This window comes from Rissa tridactyla, chromosome 2, assembly GCF_028500815.1.
Source record: "Rissa tridactyla isolate bRisTri1 chromosome 2, bRisTri1.patW.cur.20221130, whole genome shotgun sequence".
Classification (NCBI taxonomy): domain Eukaryota; kingdom Metazoa; phylum Chordata; class Aves; order Charadriiformes; family Laridae; genus Rissa; species Rissa tridactyla.
Window position 1 is genome coordinate 123,252,854 of NC_071467.1, and position 13,243 is coordinate 123,266,096.

The following is a 13,243-nucleotide window of genomic DNA, read 5'->3' on the forward strand; positions in this document are numbered from 1 at the left end:
TTTTTCTAAAGCTAAAACGAATATGCAACTATCTGAAGTGGAACAGACTATCTACAACAGTTTCAGTCTGACTCACTTCGTAATATATTTGGAAAAGTAGGTTGAACCACTTTAAGGAGATATTGGGCTTCATATAGCACAGTCCTTCTCTTGTAGCCACCTGCATGTTAAAACTATGTTCATATTGCTCTCTGTGGCCAAATGTTGCTAGTCAACCAATAATAAGCAACCTGGGATTTGTAATTTCCTCGTCTTTCCTCCATTAGCTGAGAAATCAATTTTTTCCTTCTAGAACTTCACTATTTACTACTATTAGAATATTTTATTGCAGGAATTAAATATACATGCTTTTTCCAGAAGGAAATAAAAAGGCCTCTTGCTAACATTTTCAATGGATTTCTGAGCTGTTGTGAGGGACTGAGAGAAAAGTCTTCCGTTTTCATCCAAATCACACATCCTTCTCATCACTAGCATGCTCTAGTACTGATCTAAGGTCTCTGATCTTACTGCCATTGTAAGTAGTGGCAAAACTCCCAATGATTTTAATGGTATAGAAGAAGGTCCTGCACAGAAGGAAGGGTTATGATGAGCTCACTGACAGCACTCACTCAGGTGGAGAATGCTGGCAGTGTGTTAGGGGCTGGCTGAATTTTAAACCCCAGGTAAACATTTCTTGTTCTTAATTATTTGTGTTGCAACAACTCCCAGAAGCCACGCAGAAGAACAAAGCCTCATTGAAGTAGATGTGGTAGGAACTCAAAAGGTCTTGAATCTAGTGTTCTATAAAATATGTGTTAATAAAATCATCGTTATGGCAAATTGCCCCTCTTCTGGATGGTACCTCTTATTTACCACATGTTGAAGAGAAACTAATAGCTGTATTCATTTATCTAGGTTTCAAAAGAACCTGATAATGAGGGACTGTCCCCTTACCCAGTAAGAAACAATCTATGGTCCTAAAAGCCTGGATGAACAATACAGACAAATATCAAGGGAGAGATGAAATGACTCACCCAAGTTCACACAGGAAGCCTGTGGCAGGGTGCCAAGCGGCTCACAACTGAGCACAGGGGAAAGACATCTGCTGTTCAAACAGCAAAGACTTTAGCTGCATCTACTCTGCTTTCAGCTCTGAGCTCACATAGCTCCGTGTTTCCCTGGGCAGCTGTGTCAGGATGGATGCCTCTGGCACAGACACGACTCCGTCCTCTCTAGTGCCTGCAGCACTGGAGCCAAAAGCCACATGAAGGTGGGTCCTTAGGTAAACTGGTTCAAGCACATTATGTTTGTTGAGAGGCAGGGCTTGTTCCTGTGCCGCCCCCAGCCATACCAGGTTCTGCCAAGACTCACCCACTGGAACAAACGTATGAAAATATGTTTGGATCTCTTCCAAGGAGGGATCTCCAAACCAAGAAACTCGATTTAAAAAAAAAAAAAGGGGGGGGGGGGAAGCTATCTGGAAAGCAGCAATCCACTGCAAGGTCATAAACCTTAAGTTTCTAATTTAGAGTGACAGGCTTTAATTCAATTACTAGCTAAAGTCCGGGTAGTTAGGGCCGTCTAATTTCTGAACAGGTTAAATTAATGGCAAAAGCTAATGGGGTTTTAGGACTTCCAGAACTGACTACGTTTGATTTTTCTCCCCAAAATTCTTTTAATTGAGGCTGATAGTGCAGTGCCTCTCCGTTCATGCCTCTGGCAGTTCAAGGTATTGGATAAACAGCCCAGGTGGACAAACTTTCTTCCGTGTTTCAGCACCTATGATTTAAAGTGAAACTGCAGTTTACTTTCCCTAATACTGTCACATTGCTCTAGCAGGTGTTGGTGTGTTGATTGTTAGTCCAGGTGAGCACTGTGATAACCCACCTAGTTCCAAACTAAAGCCAAGTTTGACTTTCCCATATCAGACTGATGCTGAAGTCAACCTCTGCAAGGGGTCTGAGATGAAATCTGGAGTCGGATACGAACCTCAACATCACTCTCTTCTGATCACAGCATACTACTAGACTCTGAGGGCTTAGAAATCCAGGAAAGATTGGTCTCCTTCCAAGACACATGAACTCAGACCTATCTCTCATCAACAAAATCCTGCCTGGAAAATGACAAGTTGGTAGGGTTCTTCCCCAGGGAAGTGTATTCACTCATTCCCTGAGGGGCCCACAAGGAGTGAGTGGTTCACGACCAGCAAGATTGCTCCTTTTCTTGTAGTCACTTGAATGTCCATCTCTAAAAATGTTTCACTATCCTGCTGCACTTCATGCCCCATGAGACAACACCTCAAGGTTTTCTCCTGTTCAGAAAACCAAAGTCACTCGAACAGTGTGGATAGAAGCAACCTTTCATTTTGCATGGGGAAAAAAAAAAAAAAGTGGATATAATGGGAAAGTCAACAGAGAAAACACAGATTTGCACATCTGAAGGAAGCCATCCTAAAATGTGTGCTTGTTTCTTAAAATTTGAGTTTTGCCATCTACGTTCTAATGTTAGTTTTCTTATTTTGACTTCTACAGGAAGCCTAATTCTAGCTTTTCTTGTTTTCTTATCCATGGAGGGGGCTCCAAATAAAAGACTGCGGTTTCTTGGCTATGAAGCTTTCAACCAACCCGTTCAGCATAGATCAGTCACCGTGGTTCAAATGCATGGAACATGCAAGCCAACACGTGGGCTGCATATTATGAAGAGACACCAGAGCAGCCACATAAGAAACATCAACTTCATGGATTCTGGCAGAGCCAGGCTTGCAGGACAACGCTTTTACTCTATGGTTCATGTCTTTTTTATGATTTCTCAGGACCTTACAAACATTACACCTCGCCTAAAGTCTACTGTCTGTCTTGAATTTGTTTGCTTTGTGTCTGTTTTTCGTAGATGTGTAACTTTCATTGAGGCCACAGGCTATAGTTTACATTCCTCTTATATTTCAGTATCCTTACAGAACTCTCAAAAGCCAACATCATCTAAATAAAGCCCAAACCAATATGCTGTCTTTTTGGGAATATCTACACTGTAAAACTTCATTTATGTCTTAGGATGCATCTCAGAAACAGCAGCCAGTTTCTCTTACTCCTATCTTGTGAAATACTGTTACTGCATTTCTTTTCTCTCATCCAGTGCCTCTGGCCCACGTATACATACAAAACAGGATTGCTGAGCAGACAGATCCCATCCCTTTAAAAAAACCCAAACATTGCTGAGGGAGATGTTGGGATGGGAACTCAACTACTCAACTGCGGTGAAATAATTCCACCTGATGGGAGAGACTTGGATTTAAGACTTCACTCCACTACATCACGGAAATCTGCAAGGATGAGGATGCCTTTACTGGAAAGCCTTGAAGAAGCTTGTCCTTGTTCTCCCAAAGGGCACAGCACCACAACATCATATCTCATTATAGTAGTAGCTGCTATGAAGAACATCCAAGTTGCATTACCTTCTCACCCAACAGAAAGACATCAGGCTTTGCCAGGAACAGTACTAAACACAGCATTTTTTCTATTTTGCCTACCACCCCCAGTACACGATCTATAACCCCAGCAGAACTTTAATAGTGATGGGGACACTGCCAGCATCATGAAAGTGGAGAGGTGATGATGTAAAACTACATTCTTTGCCTTATAAATATTGATTAATTAATTGCAGGAGGGAAGGAGTCTAGGAAAATGCATGATCCAAGCTTTGCTTTTAAGACCTGGATATATCCTGATGGTTATTCTTAATTGTACTGATTATGTTCAGTGCTGTAATACAAGGAAGAAAAGACAGAACCATAAGCAACCCCAAAGATTCAAAAATCATAGGTTAGAAAATCACAAGACTAGCCAAAGAGACCATGGAAATAAAGGAAGCAAAAAAACCACACAACCAAAACCCAACCAAAAACCAACTGCTCTCCTTTATTTGCCATTGCTGCCTGGACTCTTAGAGTGCATCTGAGTCATGTTTTGAAACTTTGGCCATGGAGGGGTGGAATTATTACAGTCTAACTTACAAAATGAAAAGATAAAAATAAATCACTGGAATCCAGGAGCTTGATCTTCGAGAAAAATGTCAGCTATCATACAACTCATCATAAAATCACAGGATCTGTAACACTGCAGATCACCTAGTAACTCCCATGACAACACCTTCAGAGTTAACTCTATGAAATATGTATTTTCAATTTTTCAGTTACGACTGCCAATTCTGAACTTAATGTGATCATGAGTCGAAATGGAGCGTCACTCTGATATATACTCCCATATTCACTATGTGAGTATGAACTCATGTAGTTCACGGTGTCTTGGACCCTGCGTTGGGCTACAGTCCTTCATCTCAGCTATGATTTACCCCAGTAGAATTACCAGGGCCACAGCCTCTGTAAAGCCAAATATGAGCTATCTTTTACATACAACTAAAATATGTCAGAGGAAAACAGGTTCCATAAGTGTTTAGCTCACCAGATATTTAACTATCCCTGTGGCAGGACTCCAGAAAACCACATTCCTACAGATTCTTTTGCAGAATCTCTCTGCCTTGATCTATATCATATATAGTCACAGATCACTGATGTCACCCTGGTCTGCCTCTAGCAGCTTACTCCCTTTCCCCCGCCCCGGAAGGTATTTCACCTCTTCGGTTTCCTTTTGATCTTCAGCGTTCTGGCCTAGCACAACAGCTGCCTTAGTCAGGACTTAAAGACGTGCCTTTAAGTGTACCAATTGCACTTTTGTTTGCAAATCGGTTGGGGCCTTTATATTGCTTTGGTGCCTGATCAAACCTCTTCTAGGATCTGCAAAGGATAAAGACCAAAATAACTTCCTTTTTATGAAGACACTTCTTCTTGAAGTACTTGGAGGAGATGCACGTCCTGGCTTCTCCCTATCACGCAATGGCTCTTGTCTGTCATATGAAAAAAATGCAAGTCACGCTTATCAGATAGCAACGACACAACTGTTAATGCAATGAGACACACTTAGAGCCCTGCAACCCATCCTATCACAAAGCAGCCACTATGAGATGGGGGGAAAGAACAGTCTGGTGGGGCCCACAGGGCTTCAAACAGTTTGTGTGGACTGTGCCCTGCTCTTCAACCAGGGCTAAGAAGTCTGCTAGGAAAGAAGATACCTGACTAGATAAGCTGTTCTGACAAACTAGACCTAGCCACAAGCAGTTTGGCCACCTCTAGCTGAAGGAAGGCCAAAGCAAAACTGGTTCACAGTGGGAAAGCCGCTGATGAACTGCACTGAAATGTGGGAAACCACTATTTTATATATTTACTATATATAAAATATATAAAAATATAATAGATTATATAACACATATATTTAAGATATATTATACATATTATATATCATATATATAATATATATTTTATAAGACATTTATAGGAAAACCTGCTTACTTGCAGGCAAGGAGTGGGGGAAGGTATGTGCTGAAGGAGAAGACAAAAGGAAAAGGAGCAGGAGTTAGAAAACTTTGTTTAACTTGTCTCTGCAGTGGAAATGCCTGGCTTTTAACAGCAAGTGGAACTGGCAAAACTTTGCTTTAGGGATTGCTGCAGGCGCTGACACAGAAACAGAATTAAATCTGGCAGGAGCTGGGGGGAGGGACACAACCAGAGAAAATAAGGGAGGGAACAGCATGCTAAGCTGGAGATCTTGACGATAAAAATCATTCTTGTACTTAAAGCATTAAAATAGCGCTATTTTTATCCACTACTTCCAAAATGAGCTAGCATTGGCAGTTTTAATCATGGGCTGGGCTCTTCTCGCTGGTACAGGGCATGGCAGTGAACTGCCTCAAACACACCTGAGAAGGGAGCTCCCTGCCGTGACTCCTGACTGACATTTGTGCAAGTGTGAGGAGACTCCAGCTCAGCACTTACAATAGAAGCATGAACACATTCTGAAAACAGGGAATAAAAATAACATTATTGTGTTGCTTCAGATAATGAGATGGATTTTTACCTGCGGATTTTTAACTTGCTGCTCTCTTCCACATTTTCTGGCCACTGTTTAGCACTCCATGGTAGGCGGAACAAAAGAATACTGTCTCCAGGCAAAAAGGCTGAAAAAAAATCTAAATGATGGCTTCCCATAGGGCACTCAAAGGGACATTTCATCTTCTGACTTTAACCCACAGCCTCCCTAACACAGCCAGTAAACAGCACACAGCACTGGAGAACCGTATGTGATATAACAGGAAGATCAATTTATTCAGCTATGACTACAGGGTCTAGTTTTTTTTCTGCATAATGCATTAAGTTTGGAATTTACTGGAAGCTGTCTTTGGTGGTTAACTCCTTCTTTGACTACAGATATACAGTGAGTATCGAGTACAGCAATTCTCATCTGGTTCACAAGATTAGGGAAAAAAGCTTTCCTGCTTTGTTGGAATAAGCATGATTCATGGTTCAGAACTGACATTTACGCAGCTAATTTTGACCTCTCCATTAAGAAGCGTATCCTGCAACTTCACATCCTTTTGTATTCTTGCCTGCCCAGTGAAAGCTGCCATTACTTCACTTGAAACAGAGCTGAAAGAGTATAAACATTTCAGCTTTGTACAAATAGTATTTTTCCAACTTATATGCTCTGAAAATAGACAGCAGCCATTCAGGCATTACACGGTTATTTCTGTGATATAGAAAGATGCAAAGATTTTTTTCATGACAGAAGAGTCTGTGGCAAAACATTTAAAACATACATAATTAGGAGCAATTCTGACTCAGAAAAACACAAGTGTGCCTCCACTCTCAGCTACAGAGTCTCACCAGAACAAAACCACACAACTGAATCTTCTAAGCAGGTAGAATGGAGTTTCTGAACCCATCGTACCTCTCCCTTCAGCTAGTTAAGAAAGCCTGTTTATAGAAACACGTCTCTCTCCACTCCTGCCCCCTCAATAGTCACACCGCCACCACCAACCTACTTCAAAATGTGACCGGGCTCTTCATTCTTCATAATGGCGTTGGGGAAGGTGAATCATCTGTCCTGAAAGAGGCACACATTCCCTCCAAAAGCTTAGTTTGTGTTTCTTCCTTTTATCTTGCTTACTACAAGAGAAATGAGGAATGTCCCCCTTCAAGAGTCATTCAATCCGATTTTCAATCGTCTATTTATTAAACTCCCAGTTTCCAACAGGGAAATTCAGGAGTCCCCCAGTATGGGCGGAACAGTACTTTAGGACATTTTCTAATAATGTCATGGTCAATTTATTTTTATTAGCCTTGAAGTATTCCATAGAGACACATCCTGGTTCTTCAGTTTATCTGCAAGGCTACTGAATGTGCTCAGTGCCACACACAAACTGAAAAAATACATGAGATGATCAAAAAACGAATCATATTCTTAAGGTGCATACCCAACGGCATCTCTTTATTACTTTCTAGGAGTCCTAAGCCACTAAGTCTAGTGACTGTCCTGTCACTTAGGACAAGATATCATATTGGCTTATGATACGTGCTTAACGCAAAGACAAATCTTGTCTGCTTTTTTAGGAGCATCCTCACTGGACAGGCTACATGTGGGAAGAAGGCAGAGAAGTTTTGAAGTCTGTGTCACAGGGCAAGTGACTGCATCTTCTCCTAAACTTCTGGGCAGCAGAACACATTAGGATCTACGATAGGGGCAAAGAGGGTAACTTCAAAAGCGTTACGAGCTTCCTGCTACATTGCATTGCTAACCTCTGCCGTCCTTCCTGTGGGGAATTGCAGTTGTGGTACCTGTGATGGGCAGAGCAGGTGGGCACGTGGGTACAGGTCCGACTTCTCCCTTACACGGACAACTCTCTTGCTGGGGCATCACTGCGACACCAGAGGCACGCTGTGCAGATGGAGCGCTGCCCTCAGCTCCCACAGACCACTGCACAACCAAAGCCGCACAGAAATCAAAAGTAGTAACATACTTGCTTGGCCAAACACTCACAAATGACACTCCTACAGGGCTTTACTCATATTTAGTATACAGCCTCGTCATGCTTAACTTTCTGAACGGCTTCAAGTAACTAAGTGCTGGCCCGGCATACACACACCAACCGCATGAGTTTAACTGATTAAATTAAAGGTGTAGATGTTTTACAGTTTTGCCTGTGGATCTTCAAATCCTTTTAAAGCTGATTTACTTCAGTATAGGTTATATTAGGAACAAGTCTAGCCTGTGTCAGAATTAAGAATTACTGCACACAAAGTTGTTGTGGTTTACTCAATTACTTTTAAATCAACTGTAAGCTCAAGAGGTGTGAATTCTATATGAGGAAAAAGCTTTCATGCTACTTGACTGTCTACCTGCAGCATTTTCAACGGGAGTAAGGAAGGCTAGATAGACGGCAGAAAATCATCTTTTCCAAATGCAAAATGGTAACAATTTACAGACTGATCTCTATGCTGGCAGCATGCACCAACTCAGGTGGCAAAAAGCCAAATCTTTCCCCTGAAACTACAGTTAACTCTTGCTAAAGTTAAGTCTTGCTACAGTTAAACTGTTGCTAAATGTATGTCCACCGGATTCTAGTGTATTTAAAAGAGCAGACTAAGATAACTAAAATGTAGAGGAAACTGTGTAAATAATACCCAAAAGCAGCCACTGTGCCTTATGAAGAGTTAATACAGAGGAGCAGATGTTTACTAATACAGTTCGTTCACTCAGGAGACTTGCAGGCACTTGCAAACCCTCTCGGGTCTCAGAGAACCTCCAGGAAAGGTCATGACATATGTTAGTTTGGGGGGAGATTTTTTGCTTGCTTTTTTAAGTAGTGAAAACGAAGCACAGACATTAAGACTGTGAGAAATCACACAAAACAGGAAATTCAAAGTTACGTCTGACTCCCCCAGGTTCCCTTTGATACAGCTAGGTTGCTTGGTGAATCAGAAAAAGTGTCACCCCTGTGTTTGCCATTTCATGCTTTTATTTTTCATTTAATTTGCTTTAGTAATACCCTTTTAAAACTACTGTCACACTTTCCTGACAGGTTTTGGAAGTCATAAGGCCATACTCATTTTCCCTTTTGAAAGGCTCCTGTCACATACAGCTAGCTTTCAAGGGCCCTCGGCAGACCCTTCCTTTGGGGATGCCACTGCAGAGACTCCTTCGCGCACACACACCTTTTCTGACACCTTATTTTTAATGTTCTTCCTTTTTGATGCAAGGAAACACATATTTTGAGAACAACAATCGTCTGCCTCATGGAGAAGCCCTCAGACTGTTTTAAGAAAAAATACTAATTTTTTTCTTAAGCATTGTGAACACAAAAGATCTTCCCTTTTCCTTTTCTCTCTAGTGAGGCCGTACAGAAAATATCTGCACAAACAGTTTCAGTTTGCAAAAAACAGCAGTCCTGCCCCCCCTGCTCTGGTTATTTGTTCACATCCCTCATTGCACTTTCTCCTCCCTCCCAGAGGAATCAGACCGCACCTTACCACTCCTCCCTCCCCTTCCGAAAAGGCCAGTTTGACCCAGAACAGTACTCCAGTCTAGACAACTATCTGACTACACAAACACAATAAAGAATGTGGTGTGAGGAGCGGGAACCCACAGTTAGGGCAATGCAACACTGCGTATTTCAAGAGCAGCAGCCCTGCTGAGGGCAGAGAAAAGCCTCTGTGGATCTACGGCTGCAGTTACCTGTGGGGCAAGGGCAGGCTGCCTACCGCGCCGGGGACACAGGGGACCTGCTGTCTGCTGCTGGCTCCAACCTGAGCACACTCTTTTCAAATGCCGCTTGCCCTGAGATGGGAGACGTCACCGCCCTTCCTGAAGAGGAAACAAGGGCTCTGCAGTTTTTCTTTTCTGCCAGGCATCGTCACTGTAAGGGCAGGTGGGACTTGCCTAGGACTCATCCCCATGGGTTATGACGCTGTGGGGAACACTCCAAGGATTGATGTTCCTCCCCAGAAATATTTGCAGAGGCACCTCAGGATGGGTCCCAGAGCTGTTTAAATCCACTATGAAAGTAGATGGAAGGTTATTCTGACTTTGAAGCGTAGAAGTAGTACTTTTGGTGTCTCAAGTCATTTAACATCATTTATGGGAGACATCTGAGAAGACAAGTGTCTTCTGAGAAAAGAGGTGACTCTCTGTGACTGTATCCTCAGCAGTACACAGACCTAGCAAATGTATCCTCTTCACAGTATGCTGAAAGAGTCAGAACACTCTTGTTTTTAGAACATAATTTTTTCAAGGGAAAGGACTATATAAAAGGGACAGATAGTACTGTGAAGCACAGATATCCTCTGTCAGAAGTGAAATATGATTTTGCTGCAGATCTGTAATGTGAACACAAAAATAAAACTCAGACAGTCACCCCAATTCTGCTTTGTTTTCGGGGAAAAGTCTGATGAACATTTACCTGAAACTACTGCTAGTCTGGGAGAATGCTCCGTAAACCCAGACGAAAGTATTGCCTGGGTTTCACCTTTTGCTCTGAAACTTTTGCTGAACTTTAATTCATATCTCTGATTTCAAAGGGCCTGATTCTGACTACACTTCCATTTCTGTAAACTGGAAGGAAGATCCTGTGGACCAAGGCGTAAAACTTTAGTCAAAGGAAGCCAAATCTAAATAACGGATTTGGGATTAAAAAAAAATAAAAATAATCAAAAGCAATCTCAAAATGTAACACAGTAATTGGGATGGCCTGCATCCGTCCAAATACTGGTTGAAGTGTAACATTCACAAGTAGAAAATACTTCATAATTACGAAGCGCAAGGGGCACAAATAGCAAGACATAAAAATATTTTAGGTACAATGGCATGGTTTGGAGTTCATAAATTGCAGTCCTGCCGTTCAGCGTTTTATTTTTACCTAGGCGGAGGGATTCCAACTAAAGTTCCTCAATCTTTTTTCATGTACAACTCCATATTGCCCCTCTGTACTGGCCCTTCACAAGCGCACCTTTTGCGTCAACTGCTGGAGCACGTTCAAGTCATGAGTTAGGGGGTGCTTTGTGCCTCTGACCAGGACCCGCACATTCTTTAGGCATGATCTCAGCAACCTTTACAACCAGGATTGGAAGTGACCGAGCAAACTGGCTTCAGCCACAGCTCTTAAGTCCACCTTAAGCAAGGATGTGCTCTGCATAGGGAGAGTCTCTATCTTGTACAATAGAAAACCGTATGTGTGTATGCAGGTTGCTGCTGAACCAAACCAGAATTTCCATGGTATTTTATAACACACCAGTAAGTATGGGGAGAAGCTGCGAGCACACAAAGGCTCACAGCTGCCCATTCAAAATAAGCATTTAAATGGATTAACCAGACAACTGTGCTTTCAAACTTGCAATCGTTACACAGTTACATGATTCAGAGGGATTTATAAATATTTGTTTTTCCAGATAAAAGGAGGGTATTAGCGGGATTTTTTTAAGTGCATTCACTGCCACTATCCCTCCCTCCCAGCCATAAACAAACAAATAAGGAAATGAAACAAAAACAAGGATATGTTTAGGGTGCAAAATTTGTAGTCACAATTTAAGACTTGGGGATTTTGGTTTAAGCTAAATATAAAAAGACAACTTAGTAATGTAAGGAACATAAAAGATCTCATTTTGCTTAGCTTTTTGAAGACCTCTGACCTTGAGGAATATTTGAGATATCTTGAAATTATGTTAAGGCACGTCCCCTGACCAAAGGATGCTCCTGCTATGGTACCAGTTTACAACATAATCTACAGATTCTGGTAAAACAGAATCCTATGCAATTTCTTTCTCTAGACTTGAATATAACCAATTCTTCCTAGTCTATTTGAAAAACTGCTTCCAAATAAGAAGTCTCGTTTAACGAGTCCACATCCTTAACACGCACAGAGGCTTCTCTGTCAGTCACTGATGGGCAAACATGTTTATGCGGAAGCTCTGTTCAGAGCTCCTTTTTACTGTGAGAAGCCATTTTCCTCCAGGAAAATAATGTTTATGAACCATTCTGTCCCCACACAGCACGTTTTGAATGACAGATTCAGGAAAACAGTATGAAAAAGAAATTACTCTCTTTCATAATCCATCAGCTCAGCTAAAATAGTAAATCAGAGGAAAGTTGGACTCAAATGTAATCCCTCGGGAGCAGAATCACTTTGAATGGATTTGGGGAAAAATACACATCTTTCTCAAATTCAGTAGCTTGGATGGTTATATTTGTCTCTGTCAAGTTACATGCAAAGAAGCAGAATAACAGAATTTAATACCCTGGGGATATGTTCTCTTGATAGATGCATCTAACTTCCACAACCGTTAATGGGAATTATAAACTGAGTACTGAGAAAAGGGCACATGCATAAAAATATACACTTCTAATGATATTCAACCTTAGGAAAACTTTCTTTTGCTGATTTCTGCTGCAGAAATCCTACTGCTGTGGCATGCTGTTAAAGAGAGTTATCAGATTTCTTGGTAAAGAAGTATCTCTACCAACAAAGCAACATCTCCTTCATCTGCTGAAGGTAAATTTGCGAACATATCCCCCAGGTATTAGCTGTTTCTTTTAATGCATTTGCAAACGTCTCCCTCCAGTTACCTTTGAGACTATGAATCACTAGCTGGCAATACCATCCTGCTGAAATAAGGGAAAGAGTAATCAGGTCCTTCATTTCTATTTGAGGCTGAAATTTTACTGGGCTTAAAGGAAAATAAAAGCCACGGGTGAAATCTGCCCATTCTGAAATAAACAGGTGTTTCACCCATTAATACATCCCTTGAAAGTTCACTGAAAGGTCCTTATCTTTGCCTTAAATCACAGGGGAAGGATTCATTCACCATACTATAAAACTGAGTATTTTAAGGACAGTCTCTTCTGCATGTGTGCATGGTCCAGCAGGTAAGTCCCCACATAAAAAAATTAGCCCTGGACATTAAAATATCTGCACGTAGGAATACAACAACTCTCACTCCACACAACAATACGTTACTTGCTGCTTGGAGCGGGCAGCCCCCAGCAGGGCTGGCATTACAGCATAAGGTGAGGACATTCCTACGTTAGGCGCAGCTCAGTGGGAAGGAACTTGCCGGTCTAAAATGTTTAGTCTACCTGCCTGAAGATGTGTGAGAGTCTGCAGGCTCTTACACTTTGTTTATGTTGAGGCAGAATAAAATTGTAAATGTGAAATGTACACACGGAGTGGGATTTCTAGGGTTTTCCCCTCACAGTTGCTCTAGGTACGGTCCTTGTCTCTCTAAACCCACTATTTCAGTCCTCAGGCTATATCTTACGTCATTCTCAAGACCATAATCTTTCACTAGCACTCCAAGACAGAATATAGACTTGCAAGCTTGTTTAGA

At 41.7% G+C, this 13,243-nt stretch overlaps 1 protein-coding gene across 1 annotated transcript in view; it reads right to left on the reverse strand.

The window, feature by feature from the left end:
- Positions 1 to 13,243, reverse strand: part of TGFBR2 (transforming growth factor beta receptor 2) — a 65,675-nt gene that overhangs the window by 39,015 nt on the left and 13,417 nt on the right. The gene's annotated exons all lie outside the window — the stretch shown is intronic.